Genomic DNA, 18,272 nt, shown 5'->3' with positions numbered 1-18,272 from the left:
AAGAAAAAAAAAATTAGGGTAGGTAGGTCGAGATTGTTTTTTTTTGGGGGGGGGGGTTACTTTTGAAGCTGTAAATTGCATTTGATAAAGGCCTTGGAACATTTTTACTTTTTTTAATGCAATTTTTTTTTTAATTGCAAAAAAAATTGAAAATTATGTACATTTTCTCTTCATGTATGATCAGAAGAGATTAGACAAAGAGTACCGGCAACTACACCATATTTGCTGTTTGTGTATTACTCATGGAAGGCATAATAATGTACTGCTGGATTATTTTGCCATGCAACCGACCAGCCCCCCCCCCCTCACTCAGGGGAGAGTAATGGAAGAGAACATGGACATAATTTCCAACTACATATTTATTTCTTAAGGTTATGTCCAATGTATATAAAACTATAAATTTTTGGAATGCAAACAAGTCAAGGAATCATATGGTAGCATCAGATTTAAACAAAAAATTTCACTTTTTTGAAAAATCACAAAAACATACTTTTTGGTCCCAATTTTTTGTGACAACATACCAAAAAAAATCAGTTTTTGTGAAAAAAAAATAGCTGAGAGGAGAGATGTGGATTGTGAAATTAATTTTTTTACTCTTTGGAAATTGGCCTTGTTTTTTCGATATAGTGAAAAAACAAGTTTGTCACTCTGATCAGCAAAAAGTTGGACATAATAATGGTGTATTTTTTGTTTCAAGCAAATATATTGAAAAAGTGAGAAAACTTCCCAAGACTTTAATGTGCTCTATACAAAAGTAATTAACCTTTTGCTTACATATGATACAAGTTATCTTGTCACATAACTTGTGCAACGTTGTCAAAAGTGAACTCTGAGAAATCTATGTTTTAGTTGAAAAATGTCAAAATTATGCACTGAACGTCCTTGCATTTAAAAGTGGTAAAACTTTTATGCTTGCAAAAAAAGTATCTGGTGCATGGTCTTAAATTGCCCCTTTCAGGGAATGCCTTTTGAAAATTTATAGGAAAATAGCTGTAGATGAGCTGTTTGCACCTGTGAGTCTGTGACCATTAAAGCATAAAGAATTTAACGAGTCATCTAGAGGAGCTATAAATCGCTCTTACAAATGCAACTTAAGGGTAGATGAGGTATTGTTGGTCGAAGCAACCTAAAAATCAATTTTCATTATCTAGATCAATATATTATTGAAAATTAACACCTTGATGTTTTGCAAAAGTTCATTCTACAAATCGTATACTTAGCTTTGCAAACTTGCTTAATTTATTGTTGTTAATGAGTTATGTACGTTTTACAAAAGTGTTGTTGTTTCAGCCCTCTTTACAACGTAACTCAAGAACCGCAGCACCTATAAAGTATATCTGTGATATTTTAATTATTCTATACACCCTCACTATGCATTGCGCAATGCAGTTTTTGCCAAAGTTCACTAGCATTCGGAAGATACTGTGAACTACCAACTCACAACAGTTTAAAATAATTAATAACCTTAAGAAGAGCTGTAGAGGAGCGATTGCTCTCACTCCTCTCAAAAGGCAGTCCCTGCCCTTTTTGAACTAATGAATCAAAAATTTATGCTTTTAGTGCACCAAAATTCAAAATAATTTAAAAATCAGGATGGCAGTTTTGACTGCAAATCTTTGTTTGTTTACACACATTTGCTGGTGGTAACGACATATCGAATGCGACTTGACTGCGTTAGACATGCACACAAGTTTGTGGCACATCACACAAAATTTGTGAAATCACAATATTTCACATTCGCGCATTCCTGAGTCGTGTTTCCTGCCAATCAGCTGTCTTAAGCCATGTGACTTTTTAGAGTTGGAAAGGGTGAAATAATGATTTTTAAATCAAGAAGAAATGGAAAGAAATATTAAAAAGTTGTATTTTATCAGTTTCAAGTAAAAAAAGAATACATTAGTATTGATAAGTAGCAAAAAATCTCAAATACGGTTATGGACGAATGTGTCTCCACGTATAATGCTGCCCTTTCTTGTTGGTGTTCTGCATTTATGTCAGTGACTGGAGTCAATCTTTTTGTATCCCTTCTCTGAAGCTGAAAATTATTTGCCCCTGCACTTTTTTCCATCTCAACAAATCTAAAATGATGGGGGCTTCTAGGGGCGTAACCTCCCCGTTGTGAAACGTCACATTGGTCCACATTTCACTTTTACTGCACAACATTTGGGTCCTCATCAATGGTCACAGGCTAAAAGTTCTATTGTAAAACTTAACTGTCACATTGGTCCACATTTGTGACACTTTTACTTCACAACATTTGGTCCTCATCAATGTTCACAGGCTAAAACTCCAATTGTAAAACTTAAATGTCACATTGGTCCACATTTGTGACACTTTTACTGCACAACATTTGGGTCCTCATCAATGTTCACAGGCCAAAACTCCTGTTGTAAAACTTAAATGTCACATTGGTCCACATTTGTGACACTTTTATTTCACAACATTTGTGTCCTCATCAATGTTCACAGGCTAAAACTCCAATTGTAAAACGTAAATGTCACATTGGTCCACATTTGTGACACTTTTACTGCACAACATTTGGGTCCTCATCAATGTTCACAGGCCAAAACTCCTGTTGTAAAACTTAATTGTCACATTGGTCCACATTTGTGACACTTTTATTTCACAACATTTGTGTCCTCATCAATGTTCACAGGCTAAAACTCCAATTGTAAAACTTAAATGTCACATTGGTCCACATTTGTGACACTTTTTTTACCCTGTTTGCGGGCCCGTTTATAAACAATAAACATGATAAACAAGAAAACTTATCAAATGCAACACAAAACGCACATTTTCGCGGGCTCATCATGACATCCCAGCAAACACAAAAGGACATCATTCGCATAAAAGGTTATAAAAGGTTGTCAGAAAACGTTTAAATGTCGGGTTATATAAAGGGTATATTAAGAGTATAAAACGTTTTCATAACCTTAAAAACATTTTTGATAATCTACTGCTCAGCAAACAGAAATGATTTAGAAAACGTTTAAATGTCGGGTTATATAAAGGGTATAAAAACGTTTTAATAACATTCCAAAAACATTTTTGAAAACTTGATATAAACCATTCTAAACAGAATGTTATTTGGGGTTGAAAAAATATTTTGCGAAAAATGTTTGCCCAAAATATTTTCAAAAACGTTTTAAAAACGTTTTCATGATCTTTATATAACCCGACATTTAAATGTTATTAAAAGATATTGAAAAAAACATTTTAAGAACATTCTGTGTTTGCTGGGTTCAAATATTTTAACATAATGTTATTTAAGTATTGACACAATATTTGGCAAAAATGTTTGCAAAAATAGTTTACAATAACATTTTTGAAAACATTTAAAAATATTGTTGTTGTGTGTTTTCATGCAAAACGTTTTAAAACGTTTTCATGACCTTTATATAACCCGACATTTTAATGTTATTAAAACGTTTTTACCTAAACCAAAAGCCAAAATATAACTTATTTAAAACGTTTTTAAAACGTTTTTGTGTTTGCTGGGACATTTGGGTCCTCATCAATGTTCACAAGCCAAAACTCCAATTGTAAAACTTAATTGTCATATTGGTCCACATTTGTGACACTTTTATTTCACAACATTTGGGTCCTCACCAATGTTCACAAGCCAAAACTCCAGTTGTAAAACTTAAATGTCACATTGGTCCACATGTGTGACACTTTTACTTCACAACATTTGGGTCTTTATCAATGTTCACAGGCCAAAACTCCAATTGTAAAACTTAAATGTCACATTGGTCCACATTTGTGACACTTTTACTGCACAACATTTGGGTCCTCATCAATGTTCACAGGCCAAAACTCCAATTGTAAAACTTAAATGTCACATTGGTCCACATTTGTGACACTTTTACTTCACAACATTTGGTCCTCATCAATGTTCACATGGCTAAAACTCCTGTTGTAAAACTTAATTTTGTCACATTGGACCACATTTGTGACAATTTTACTTCACAACATTTGGGTCTTTATCAATGTTTAACATTTAAAACTCCTGTTGTATAAAATTAATTGTCACATTGGTCCACATTTGTGACATTTTTTTATTTTTCACAACATTTGGGTCCTCATCAATGTTCACAGGCCAAAACTCCTGTTGTAAAACTTAAATGTCACATTGGTTCACATTTGTGACACTTTTACTGCACAACATTTGGGTCCTCATCAATGTTCACAGGCCAAAACTCCAATTGTAAAACTTAAATGTCACATTGGTCCACATTTGTGACACTTTTACTTCACAACATTTGGTCCTCATCAATGTTCACAGGCTAAAACTCCTGTTGTAAAACTTAATTGTCACATTGGACCACATTTGTGACACTTTTACTTCACAACATTTGGGTCTTTATCAATGTTCACAGGCTAAAACTCCTGTTGTAAAACTTAATTGTCACATTGGTCCACATTTGTGACACTTTTATTTCACAACATTTGGGTCCTCATCAATGTTCACAGGCATTTATGACACTTTTATTTCACAACATTTGGGTCCTCATCAATGTTCACAGGCTAAAACTCTTAATGTAAAACTTAAATTCACATTGGTCCACATTTGTGACACTTTTGCTGCACAACATTGTAAAAGTGTCACAAATATGGACCAATGTGACATTTATGTTTTACAATAGGAGTTTTTGCCTGTGAACATTGATGAGGACCCAAATGTTGTGAAGTAAAAGTGTCACAAATGTGGACCAATGTGACATTTAAGTTTTACAACAGGCTTTTCAGCCTGTGAACATTGATGAAGACCCAAATGTTGCACTGGTCCACATTTGTGACACTTTTACTGCACAACATTTGGGTCCTCATCAAAGTTCACAGGCTAAAACTCTTAATGTAAAACTTAAATTCACATTGGTCCACATTTGTGACACTTTTGCTGCACAACATTTGGGTCCTCATCAATGTTCACAGGCAAAAACTCCTATTGTAAAACATAAAAACGTTTTAAAAACGTTTTTAATAAGTTATATTTTGGCTTTTGGTTTACATAAAAACGTTTTGATAACATTAAAATGTCGAAAAATATAAAAGGTCATGAAAACGTTTTAAAACGTTTTGTATGTTAAAAAAAAAAATACTACAACAATATTTTGTTATTTAAATTTTAAAATTTTAATGAAAATAACATTTTGACTCACATTTAAAATGTTTTCAAATATGTTATTGTAAACTATTTTTGCAAACATTTTTTTGCCAAATATTTTGTCAACACTTAAATAACATTATGTTAAAATATTTGCACTCAGCAAACACAGAAATGTTCTTAAAATGTTTTTTTCAAAACGTTTTAATAACATTTAAATGTCGGGTTATATAAAGGTCATGAAAACGTTTTTAAAACGTTACTGCAAATATTTTGGGCCAACATTTTTCGCAAAATATTTTTTCAACCCCAAAATAACATTCTGTGTAGAATATTTTGTATCAAGTTTTTTTAAAAATGTTTTTGGAATGTTATTAAAACGTTTTATACCCTTTATATAACCCGACATTTAAACGTTTTTCTAAAACATTTTTTGTTTGCTGAGCAGTAGAGTAATAGAAAAAAATTTTTAATGTTATGAAAACGTTTTATTCTCTTTTTATAACTTTTATATAACCCGACATTTTAATGTTTTAAACGTTTTACCTGACAACCTTTTATAACCTTTTGCGAATGATGTCGAAAAACGTTTTGTGTTTGCTGGGAAGTGTGAAGTAAAAGTGTCACAAATATGGACCAATGTGACATTTAAGTTTTACAGTAGGCCTTTCAGCCTGTGAACATTGATGAAGACCCAAATGTTGTGAAGTAAAAGTGTCACAAATGTGGACCAATGTGACATTTAAATTTTACAACTGGAGTTTTAGCCTGTGAACATTGATGAAGACCCAAATGTTGTGAAGTAAAAGTGTCACAAATGTGAACCAATGTGACATTTAAGTTTTACAGTTGGAGTTTTGGCCTGTGAACATTGGTCCACATTTGTGACACTTGGGTCCTCATCAATGATCACAGGCTAAAACTCCTATTGTAAGACCTAATGTCACTTTGGTCCACATTTGTGACACTTTTACTCACAACATTTGGTCCTCATCAATGTTCACAGGCTACCCAGCAAACACAAAAACGTTTTTAAAACGTTTTAAGTAAGTTATATTTTGGCTTTTGGTTTAGGTAAAAACGTTTTGATAACATTAAAATGTCGGGTTATATAAAGGTCATGATAACGTTTTAAAACGTTTTGTATGAAAACACAATACAACAATATTTTTAAATGTTTTCAAAAAATGTTATTGCAAACTATTTTTGCAAACATTTTTGCCAAATATTGTGTCAATACTTAAATAACATTATGATAAAATATTTGAACCCAGGAAACACAGAAATGTTCTTAAAATGTTTTTTTTTTAAACGTTTTAATAACATTTAAATGTCGGGTTATATAAAGGTCATGAAAAATTTTTCAAACGTTATTGCAAATATTTTGGGCAAACATTTTTCGCAAAATATTTTTTCAACCCCAAAATAACATTCTGTTTACAATGTTTTGTATCAAGTTTTTAGGAATGTTTTTGGAATGTTATTAAAACGTTTTTATACCCTTTATATAACCCGACATTTAAACGTTTTCTGTAAAACATTTTTGTTTGCTGAGCAGTAGATTATCAAAAATGTTTTTTAATGTTACAAAACATTTTATACTCTTAATATACCCTTTATATAACCCGACATTTAAACGTTTTCTGACAACCTTTTATAACCTTTTGCGAATGATGTCGAAAATGTTTTGTGTTTGCTGGGTAAAACTCCTATTGTAAAACTTAAATGTCACAATGGTCCACATTTGTGACACTTTACTACACAACAACATTTAGGTCCTCATCAATGTTCACAGGCTAAAACTCCTATTGTGAAACTTAAATGTCACAATGGTCCACATTTGTGACACTTTACTACACAACATTTAGGTCCTCATCAATGTTCACATGTGGCTAAAATCCTGTTGTAAAACTTAATTTGTCACATTGGTTCACATTGTGTGACACTTTTACTTCACAACATTTGGGTCTTTATCAATGTTCACAGGCCAAAACTCCTGTTGTAAAACTTAAATGTCACTGGTTCACATTTGTGACACTTTTACTTTGCAACATTTGGGTCTTCATCAATGTTCACAGGCTAAAACTCCTGTTGTAAAACTTAAATGTCACATTGGTCCACATTTTTACTGCACAGCATTTGATTTGCAAGTGTGAAGTAAAAGTTAAAGTGTCACAAATGTGGACCAATGTGACATTTAAGTTTTACAATAGGCCTTTCAGCTTGTGAACATTGATAAAGACCCAAATGAGGACCCAAATGTTGTCAAGTAAAAGTGTCACAAATGTGAACCAATGTGACATTTAAGTTTTACAACTGGAGTTTTGGCCTGTGAACATTGTTGAGGACCCAAATGTTGTGAAGTAAAAGTGTCACAAATGTGGACCAATGTGACATTTAAGTTTTACAATTGGAGTTTTGGCCTGTGAACATTGATGAGGACCCAAATGTTGTGAAGTAAAAGTGTCACAAATGTGGACCAATGTGACATTTAAGTTTTACAACTGGAGTTTTGGCCTGTGAACATTGTTGAGGACCCAAATGTTGTGAAGTAAAAGTGTCACAAATGTGAACCAATGTGACATTTAAGTTTTACAACTGGAGTTTTGGCCTGTGAACATTGATGAGGACCCAAATGTTGAAAAGTAAAAGTGTCACAAATGAGACCAATGTGACATTTAAGTTTTACAACTGGAGTTTTGGCCTGTGAACATTGTTGAGGACCCAAATGTTGTGAAGTAAAAGTGTCACAAATGTGAACTTATGTGACATTTAAGTTTTACAATTGGAGTTTTGGCCTGTGAACATTGGTGAGGACCAAATGTTGTGAAGTAAAAGTGTCACAAATGTGGACCAATGTGACATTTAAGTTTTACAATTGGAGTTTTGGCCTGTGAACATTGACCCAGCAAACACAAAACGTTTTCGACATCATTCGCAAAAGGTTATAAAAGGTTGTCAGAAAACGTTTAAATGTCAGGTTATATAAAGGGTATATTAAGAGTATAAAACGTTTTCATAACCTTAAAAAACATTTTGTGATAATCTACTGCTCAGCAAACAAAAATATTTTACAGAAAACGTTTAAATGTCGGGTTATATAAAGGGTATAAAAACGTTTTAATAACATTCCAAAAGACATTTTGAAAACTTGATACAAAACATTCTAAACAGAATGTTATTTTGGGGTTGAAAAAATATTTTGCGAAAAATGTTTGCCCAAAATATTTTCAATAACGTTTTAAAAACGTTTTCATGACTTTTTATAATTTGAATGTTTTGAAAAAAATTTAAGAACATTTCTGTATTTTGCTGGGTTCAAATATTTTAACATAATCTTATTTAAGTAAAATTGACACAATATTTGGCAAAAATGTTTGCAAAAATAGTTTACAATAACATTTTTGAAAACATTTAAAATATTGTTGTAGTGTGTTTTCACACAAAACGTTTTAAAACGTTATCATGACCTTTATATAACCCGACATTTTAATGTTATTAAAACGTTTTTACCTAAACCAAAAGCCAAAATATAACTTATTTGAAACGTTTTTGTGTTTGCTGGGTTGGTGAGGACCCAAATGTTGTGAAGTAAAAGTGTCACAAATGTGGACCAATGTGACATTTAAGTTTTACAATTGGAGTTTTAGCCTGTGAACATTGATGAGGACCCAAATGTTGTGAAGTAAAAGTGTCACAAATGTGGACCAATGTGACATTTAAGTTTTACAATAGGCCTTTCAGCCTGTGAACATTGATGAAGACACCAAATGTTGTGAAGTAAAAGTGTCACAAATATGGACCAATGTGACATTTAAGTTTTACAATAGGCCTTTCAGCCTGTGAACATTGATGAAGACCCAAATGTTGTGCAGTAAAAGTGTCACAAATGTGAACCAATGTGACATTTAAGTTTTACAATAGGCCTTTCAGCCTGTGAACATTGATGAAGACCCAAATGAGGACCCAAATGTTGTCAAGTAAAAGTGTCACAAATGTGGACCAATGTGACATTTAAGTTTTACAATTGGAGTTTTGGCCTGTGAACATTGGTGAGGACCCAAATGTTGTGAAGTAAAAGTGTCACAAATGTGAACCAATGTGAGTTTTTTTGAGGACCCAAATGTTTAGTAAAAGTGTCACAAAGGAGTGACATTTAAGTTTTACAATAGGAGTTTTGGCCTGTGAACATTGGTGAGGACCCAAATGTTGTGAAGTAAAAGTGTCACAAATGTGGACCAATGTGACATTTAAGTTTTACAATTGGATTTTTGGCCTGTGAACATTGGTGAGGACCCAAATGTTGTGAAGTAAAAGTGTCACAAATGTGAACCAATGTGACATTTAAGTTTTACAACTGGAGTTTTGGCCTGTGAACATTGGTGAGGACCCAAATGTTGTGAAGTAAAAGTGTCACAAATGTGGACCAATGTGACATTTAAGTTTTACAACTGGAGTTTTAGCCTGTGAACATTGATGAGGACCCAAATGTTGTGAAGTAAAAGTGTCACAAATGTGGACCAATGTGACATTTAAGTTTTACAATTGGAGTTTTGGCCTGTGAACATTGGTGAGGACCCAAATGTTGTGAAGTAAAAGTGTCACAAATGTGAACCAATGTGACATTTAAGTTTTACAACTGGAGTTTTGGCCTGTGAACATTGGTGAGGACCCAAATGTTGTGTAGTAAAAGTGTCACAAATGTGGACCAATGTGACATTTAAGTTTTACAACTGGAGTTATTGTTGAGGACCCAAATGTTGTGAAGTAAAAGTGTCACAAATGTGGACCAATGTGACATTTAAGTTTTACAATTGGAGTTTTGGCCTGTGAACATTGATGAGGACCCAAATGTTGTGAAGTAAAAGTGTCACAAATGTGGACCAATGTGACATTTAAGTTTTACAATAGGCCTTTCAGCCTGTGAACATTGATGAAGACCCAAATGTTGTGAAGTAAAAGTGTCACAAATGTGGACTAATGTGACATTTAAGTTTTACATTAGGAGTTTTGGCCTGTGAACATTGATGAAGACCAAAATGTTGTGCAGAAAAAGTGTCACAAATGTGGACCAATGTGACAATTAAGTTTTACAATATGACTTTTAGCCTGTGAACATTGATGAAGACCCAAATGTTGTGAGTAAAAGTGTCACAAATGTGACATTTAAGTTTTACAATAGGTGTTTTGGCCTGTGAACATTAAAGAGGACCCAAATGTTGTGAGTGTCACAAATGTGGACCAGTTTGACATTTAAGTTTTACATTCAGAGTTTTAGCCTGTAAAAGTGTGAATGTGGACCAGTGTGACATTTAAGTGTTACATCAGGAGTTTTAGCCTGTGAACATTGATGAGGACCCAAATGTTGTGAAGTAAGAGTGTCACAAATGTGGACCAATGTGACATTTAAGTTGTTGCCAAGTAATATCCATTGTCACACTGGTCCACATGATGACACACTGGTCCACATTTGTTACACTTTTACTTCACACTTGACTGCTGGTAATACCAGAGAGTAGATATTCTTGAGAGGGCACTCTATTCACGTGGTTTCTTTTCCAACGCTAAAAGATCACAATTTTGGTGGTTTGCAAATGAAAAGTGTCCGCACTATCGATTGATTACGTAACTGTTATGAATAATTTATTAGGTTTTTCAATGCAATCGCTCGACCCATCGACCCATTAATACATATTATCTGTATTATCAAAGTACTTGGAATAGCAATCCGGTGAGTTCACTGAACTACGCCCTAATACGGATGGAGTTTTAATGGCGTTTAATGGCGCTAATCCTCTCCATACACAGATGAACAAATACAATAGATGAAGGTCAACACGTATGACCTCCTATGTGACATGTTATATGTGATGTACAAAAACCTGAATATCATAAAGATCAGTATTCGTTTGTGCATATGAACTGCACATTTACGTTGCTAAATATTACTCATTATATATAATGACAAATATTGGTATTATGACAATACGGTATATACATTGTATATAAAACGACTAATAGATCCTACTATCATGGCGTCAGGTCAAAGTTCACCATACACCGTATGTTTCTTAAAATTCATATACTGTGAGACAAATTGCTGTGCCAATTTTATTGGTGCACAAGTAGATCCGTGTTTTTTTAAATTTTCATTTCCTTTTAATGAAAGAATTAAGGTTTTCCACTGCACGGGGGCCACAAGGGTGATACTAATTTTAATGCTATATTTTCAAAACGAATACGTGCTCCCGGTTGGCTCTATAGCGATTTCACAGAAAAGGTATTTCTAGTGCAATGCAGCGTCGGACTCTAGCTGAGAGCGTAGCCTAAGTCATTCGGACTCCAAAAGGGCTCTCCATACACAAATGAACAAACACAAAGGAGGGTAGTCTCCTCCGTGACCAGCTTGATTTCGATGGAGCGGAACCAAATTGGCTGCGGAGGAGACGGGTCATTTGGATATGCAAATTAGGTAGTGTCGCTGCCCTGGTAATACCATGGATTAATGTTGAAGTCACTATCGAGCCTGTTGAGGGTTGAGAACCTGTAAGCCTTAAAGCCATAATGTGTGATTTGCTCCACAGCAATGCTCTCAATTTTTCTTGAATTTCTACTTTTAGCATGATTGTGATGCCCAGTGGCGTACTAAAATATCATGTGAAAGACTAAGCTTGAAGTGCTGCTTTAATTACAGTAAAATTTAAGTTTTTTAATTAAATCCTGGGATCTCTGGTTTTATTCAGAGTTTACCGATCATGTGCTTAGTAACACATCTCGTGAATGTCAGCTCATGTGTAATTGTATCGTTGAATCAGTGATGTATAAATTGTGTGCATATATCGCTATTCGTCGCACAGCTTATAATATAGCCTATGTCCTAGCTGATGTGCGATGCTTTTTGCAATAATACATGTAATATGATTGGCAAGCTAATACACACACTGTAGGTGCTGGCTGCTGGAATGAAATAGCAATTATCTTTGTTTTTATAGGCTCATTTGTTTGGCTCGAAATTAAAAGGAGACAATGTGATCAGTGAAAACTAACATTAAAATAGGAATCTATTCTTTATGCAAATCACACATTATTAGTGATTTTGAGATTTTGGTGCCAAAATAATTCTTACCACTCACAGATTCTCAGAACCATAAAGCCTCAACTCAAGCACACTCCCTATCTATACTGCGCCAATAAAGTATCCTTACATTTGGAAAAATAATCACAATTTCCAAACTGAACAATATTGGAGTAAATTTGTTTTTTTAATATATGCACTGTCTAATCCTGCACATTATGACACCACATTGAATCCAATGTGACTTCAAGAAGTAAAGTTACAAGCATTTGATTAGACGAAGGTCCAGTTTCAAAAGTGACACACTGGCCTATTCAAAACTCCACAGACCACAAATCTGGTTTGAGAATGGTGAATGACTAACTTATGCGTTTGGCTTTAATTTAAAACAAAAGGAAAAAAAGAAAACCGAAACAAAAGAACTGACAAATAAAGTGAAAGTTATAAAAAGTACAGAGAAGTAAAAACTGAAATAAAAACTGCTTTAAATAACGTTCATTGAAGAAACTGTGTTGTCTCTTTGCTGCGCTTTTGTCGGAATCTTTTTTGCGCCTTTGTATAGGCCAGTTTGTCACTTTTAAAACTGGACCTTCGTCTATTCACTTGTTTGTAACTTTACTTCTTGATGTCACATTGGATTCAATGTGGTGTCATAATGTGCAGAATTAGATAGTGCATCTATTAAAAAACAAATTTACCCAAATATTGTTCAGTTTTGAAATTGTGATTATTTTTCCAAGTGTAAGGATACTTTATTGGCGCAGTATATTTAAACTACATGTATATATTCCGTTATGGCCATATCTCATAGATTCAGTTTCAGTTAGCGTCAGAAATTCGTAGCCCATGAGTAAAATTGTCTGGTGCTAACTGGCTAGGACAACATAAACTCTCTCTATACACAATGCTTACATGATAAGCTTATTCCAAGGCAAGAAGTTTGACATTACGACATCATTTTCACCCAGAAATCCAAGATGATTGCCAGCACCATCTTGAAAACTTTAGTTTTGAACCAGAGGACCTATAATCGTGTACAAAGACACTTTTTAGGATAAGTCGACCACAAGGACTTCAAATTTGACATTACTTTGACATTACAACCTCATATTTTTACCCAGAAATCCAAGATGGTGGCCGCTGGCGCCATAAGTATTGAACCAGAGTACCTAAAATCGTGTACAAAGCCGGTACTTCTGGTAAGTCGACCTCAAGAAATCCGAATCCGACATTAATTTAACGTTATAACATAATTTTTGCCCAGAAATCCAAGATGGCCCCCATTTGGCGCCTTGATATAGGCACTACACGCCTCGATCTGCTCTCGCTAACACGCTCACTATGGACATCATAATTTGAGGGAACTGATCAAATTTTTTTTCTAGTTAGTTGTTGTTACCGCCAGAGAGCGCCAATTCATGAGTTACGGCTTTATGGTTCTCAACCCTTGATATCTTGGGCGGTTGACCGCCGGTTCCGTCCGGTTGCTATTGTTCTAAACAATGGCAATCGGACGGAACCGCCGCTTAACCGCCGGTCGAGTTTTGATTTCATCCCTTAATGACTTTGGTTTTTAAATTTCACGGGCCCACAGGATAGTATATCGGCAGGCCTGCAGTGACTTTCAAGGGCTTTTGGGACCAAGTGTCTACCTTATTTCAAATGCTATACGCCGTAGAAGTGACGTACGTCATAATCGGATTAACTACCATAGCAATAGATGAATACAATTTTTGATTATACCGCGCTGCACTGCAGCAGCTTGCACTCATCACCTGTCTTCAATCATATAATAGATTTGAGTACAATACCGCTCTTTTCAAAGAGACTAATCTTACAGGTGCAAGTGATAAGCATTTCTTTTATATCGCTCATTCTACAAAATCCGGTGCCAATCCACTATAAAAATTGAAAAAATAAAAGTTGTTTAAAAAGACCTGCTTTTTGGTTTTTTTTAAGAGTAAATGTATCACTACTTTCAGATGTAAAAAATTGCCAACACCACTTGCATATTTTTCTTTCAGGAAGTCATGATATTTTTTAACACTAAAACTCAATGTAATGTGAGCTACGTTACCGACTACAAAATGGGCAGGTTTTACTCAATCCAAGGTCATAAAAAGCAAACTAAAGATCACTTGAGTGAAATGTAAAACAGATTTAACCATTTCATGTAAGTTTTGAAGATGCGTAAATGAGTGTGTAACGTAGCTCACAGTAACGTAGTTCACTGGTTTTTAATGTGATTTTGCGAACGTTAGAGCGTTATGTCGGTTAATTCTAATATAAATGGCGACCACTGGTAGCTTTCACATATTATTAGGAAGTACATGTAATACAAGTGCATACTATAGAATTCTGGTAACGTAGCTCACCAATCTTAACATGGTAGGTTGAAATTTCAATGTTTCTATCCCAAAAATGCTAGAGCATCACGATTTTTACTGTGATTTTTAAAAACCTATGAGTGTTTCCTTTCAAAAACCGCAAATTACATTCATACCTCTGTTTTACTTCTTTCCAATAACGTGTGTTAAAAAGGGGTAACGTAGCTCACAGCGTTTTGGTGGAAAGTGCAATTTATTTTAGATTTACACAAAGACGTTTTAATCACTAAAAAATAATGTTGATAAACAATATGCAGAGATGCCAATGGGTTGTGAAAAAAAATCTGAAAGTTGCGAACGTAGGGCGTGAAGCGACCAAAGTCTCGCCCCCACGGCCGGGGTCCAGGGACCCGCTTAAGGGCCCCTGGTGGGGTCCAGGGGCAAAGCCGCGGTGGGGGTCGAGGGGGCGAAGCCCCTGGAAGCCAGAGGGTTTGTACACATTTTACACTGCAGGAGACACCACCATTTTGAGGGTAAAATTACATTCAAATGGATTAAAAAATAAGGTTATTTTGAGAAAACAAGCCTAGATAACAAGCCTTGAAGACTATCTATTATACATGTAATATTCTTCAAGGCTTGTTTTCTCAAAATTATACCATAAAATATGCAAATTAGGTACCTAGGCCCAAGCAATTGTAGCAGAATTAGCACCCCAAAAAGCCATTTTTAACATAAAAAACTGTTTTAGACTTTTTTGAAAAAATGCTTCCTTCATTCCAAAAAGTGGTTTTAAATGTTCAGTTTCCTATACTTTTGTACATGAGAGACATTCTCCAAAGTATTTTTTTGGCCTAATAACATGGCGTACATGGCTGAAATGGATATATATAATGCACAATATAAAAAGGATGATTCATCAAATTTTTGACCCCCCCCCTATTTTTTTGTTAAATTTTCAAAAAATATTTTTGGCCAAAAAAGCAAGTTATATGCCCTAAATTACTTGTTATTTAATGTTGGAAACCATAGAAATACTGCTACTTAAAAAAAAATTGCCAATTTATGTTTACAAAGTTGGATAAAGATGTACATTTTAATTACTTTTACTTCTACTGAACAGCTAGCAATGTATACTAATTCAATGTGTTCCTGACTGTTCAATAGAAGCAAAAGTAATCAAAATGTACAACTTTATCCAACTTTGTAAAATAAAATTTTAAGTAGCAGTATTTCTATGGTTTCCAACCTTAAATAACAAGTAATTTAGGGCCTATAACTTTTTTTTTTGGCCAAAAATATTTTTTAAAATTAAAAAAAAAAAAAAAAAAGAAGAAAATCTGATTTTTTTTGGAAAAATACAAACAAATCTGAATTTCGTTTTTATTTTTATTATTTGCATCTCTGAATATGATGGTGCATTATCTAATTAAAAAACAACAAATATGTAAAGAAATCGCATTTATTCAAAGAAAATATTCAGGGTTAGATGTGACACTTCAGCAGTGGAAACACATTTTTAGCAATTTTTGAGCCTTTGCAAGGGTTAATCAGGCTGAAGAAAGCATTTTAAGTATGGAAAACTATATATGTCCGTGTAGATCTCGTTGAATTCTACCAGAAAAACAACATATTTGATGCCCTTAAATGCTCGACAAAGTGTTTGTGGACCAAAGAATGAAAAAAAGGCTATTGGCACCGGATTTTGTAGAATGAGCGATATATATGGTTCAATGCATCGGTACCGCATGAATGTTGTAGTGCGGGCGATATAGCCAAAATTGTATTCATCTATTGCTATGGTAGTTAATCCGATTAACTACGTCACTTCTACGGCGTATAGCTGTTGGTCTTTTTCGCTGTAGAAGTGACATCATAATCTGATTACCTACCATACAAGTTTTGACTATTTCACAATGCACTACAAGCAGGTTGCACTCATCACCTGTGTATGTCTGCAATCATAGATTCAATACAATACCGCTCTTTTCAAAGATACTAAAAGTACAGGTGCGAGTGATGAGCATGATATGGTTCCATGCATAGTTACAGCGTGAACGTTGTAGTACAGGGCAGAAGGGTGATATAGTCAAAAATTGTATTCATCTATTGCTATGGTAGCCTACGTCACTTCTACAGCGAAATAGGGTGTGACCATTTACTTTCTCATTCATGTGATATTGTAGAGTATTATGCCATTAGGCTGTGATCACATAGAAGTATACCTACTAGGGAAGGCCTTCGTTCAAATCAAGATCTTACGCGCCTCATCATTCCTAAGACCAACAGATTGATAGGCGATGGATCGTTCAGTGTCTTTGGACCCAGAATCTGGAACAATCTTCCTTCATCCATTAGGTCATCTCCTACAGTTACTACTTTCTTTCGTAGCCTGAAAACCCACCTTTTTAACCATTGCTTATTTTATGTTGTTTCTTTTGCATATATTTGTTTTCTTGTAGTCTTTAGTTGTAGGGTAAGTTTTCTGTAAAGTGCAATGATCATTTCTTTGAAATTGCGCTATATAAATGCCGTTGTATGTAATTGTATGTATGTATGTACACTGTACGCTCATTCCATCAGGCTGAGTTCACATAGGCAGCCTGATCGAATGAGCATATATCGTATAGCGAATACCGTATACGTATACTTCTATGTGATCGCAGCCTTATAATCACAGTATATTTGCCAGCGAAGTGGTTACATTTAACTCCTTGGTAACTGGATCATGCACCTTTTGGAATTGGTAACACATGCCATAGATTTTGTGTTGCGATCATTTCTATCGTGGTGCACAACTCAAAAGTGTGATCCAGTTGACATGGTGATAATCAGATTACACGTAACACTTCGACTGGCGAATAATAACACCCAACAATAAACCATTGTAAGGTGTCAGTGTTATTTTTTAAAGTATCAACCTGTTTTAGCTTTGGTTACCACTCGTGCTGGGAGAATCTCTCAATGCACTTCACATGTTAGATACAGATGCTTTGTTAGATATTATTATTTCTATTATCATAAGGACAGCATGCAGGCCTGAGCATTATGGGAAAATATGAACTTCCACCTGATATCAAATTCTGCCTAATTTTTCTTGGGGTAAAAGTGGATGGGATGAGGCCTTCAATAATTAGGGCCACATTTTTAAGAGGGTTTAGGTGTTTGTGGGCATTTTTAATACTGAAACATTTCAGCCTTTTTGGGAATTTCAGCTTTTTTCACTGAAGATCAGTTTTGGGTTGACTGTATAGTGTTTAGGGTGGGCCATGATATCATGAGAAACTAGTAGATTATTGGGCTATTAATGTTGACATGGTTTGATAGAGACCTTTCTAGGGCCTTTGGTTAGGGCCTTTGGTTACTGCCTACAAATGCATCCTTTTCATATGGCAGAGTGTAGCATATACAGATTGTACCTTGATGGACAAACCTTTAAGGGGCAGGGCCAGTTTCTCAAAGCATGGCTAGTAGTCAGGCTTCCTAAGCCATTAGGCTTAAGCCTAATTAGTCCTATACCAGTGCTTACACATTGGTAGGGTTAGTCTGCTGGCTTAGGAAGCCTGACCACAAGCCAAGCTTCGAGAAATCTGACCTTAATGGTTTTTTTGTTTATGAATGAAACAAACATGGAAAAGAAGAGACACAGACTCATCAGTTTATTTTTCCCTTGCTTTATGAAGCTGTTTTATTGACAGCTAGAAAGTACATGTACAAATGCACCACAGAGGGACATACATACAAACGAATAAGTTACACAAAA

This window comes from Amphiura filiformis, chromosome 5 (assembly GCF_039555335.1).
Source record: "Amphiura filiformis chromosome 5, Afil_fr2py, whole genome shotgun sequence".
Classification (NCBI taxonomy): domain Eukaryota; kingdom Metazoa; phylum Echinodermata; class Ophiuroidea; order Amphilepidida; family Amphiuridae; genus Amphiura; species Amphiura filiformis.
Note: the sequence above shows the minus strand (reverse complement) of the source record.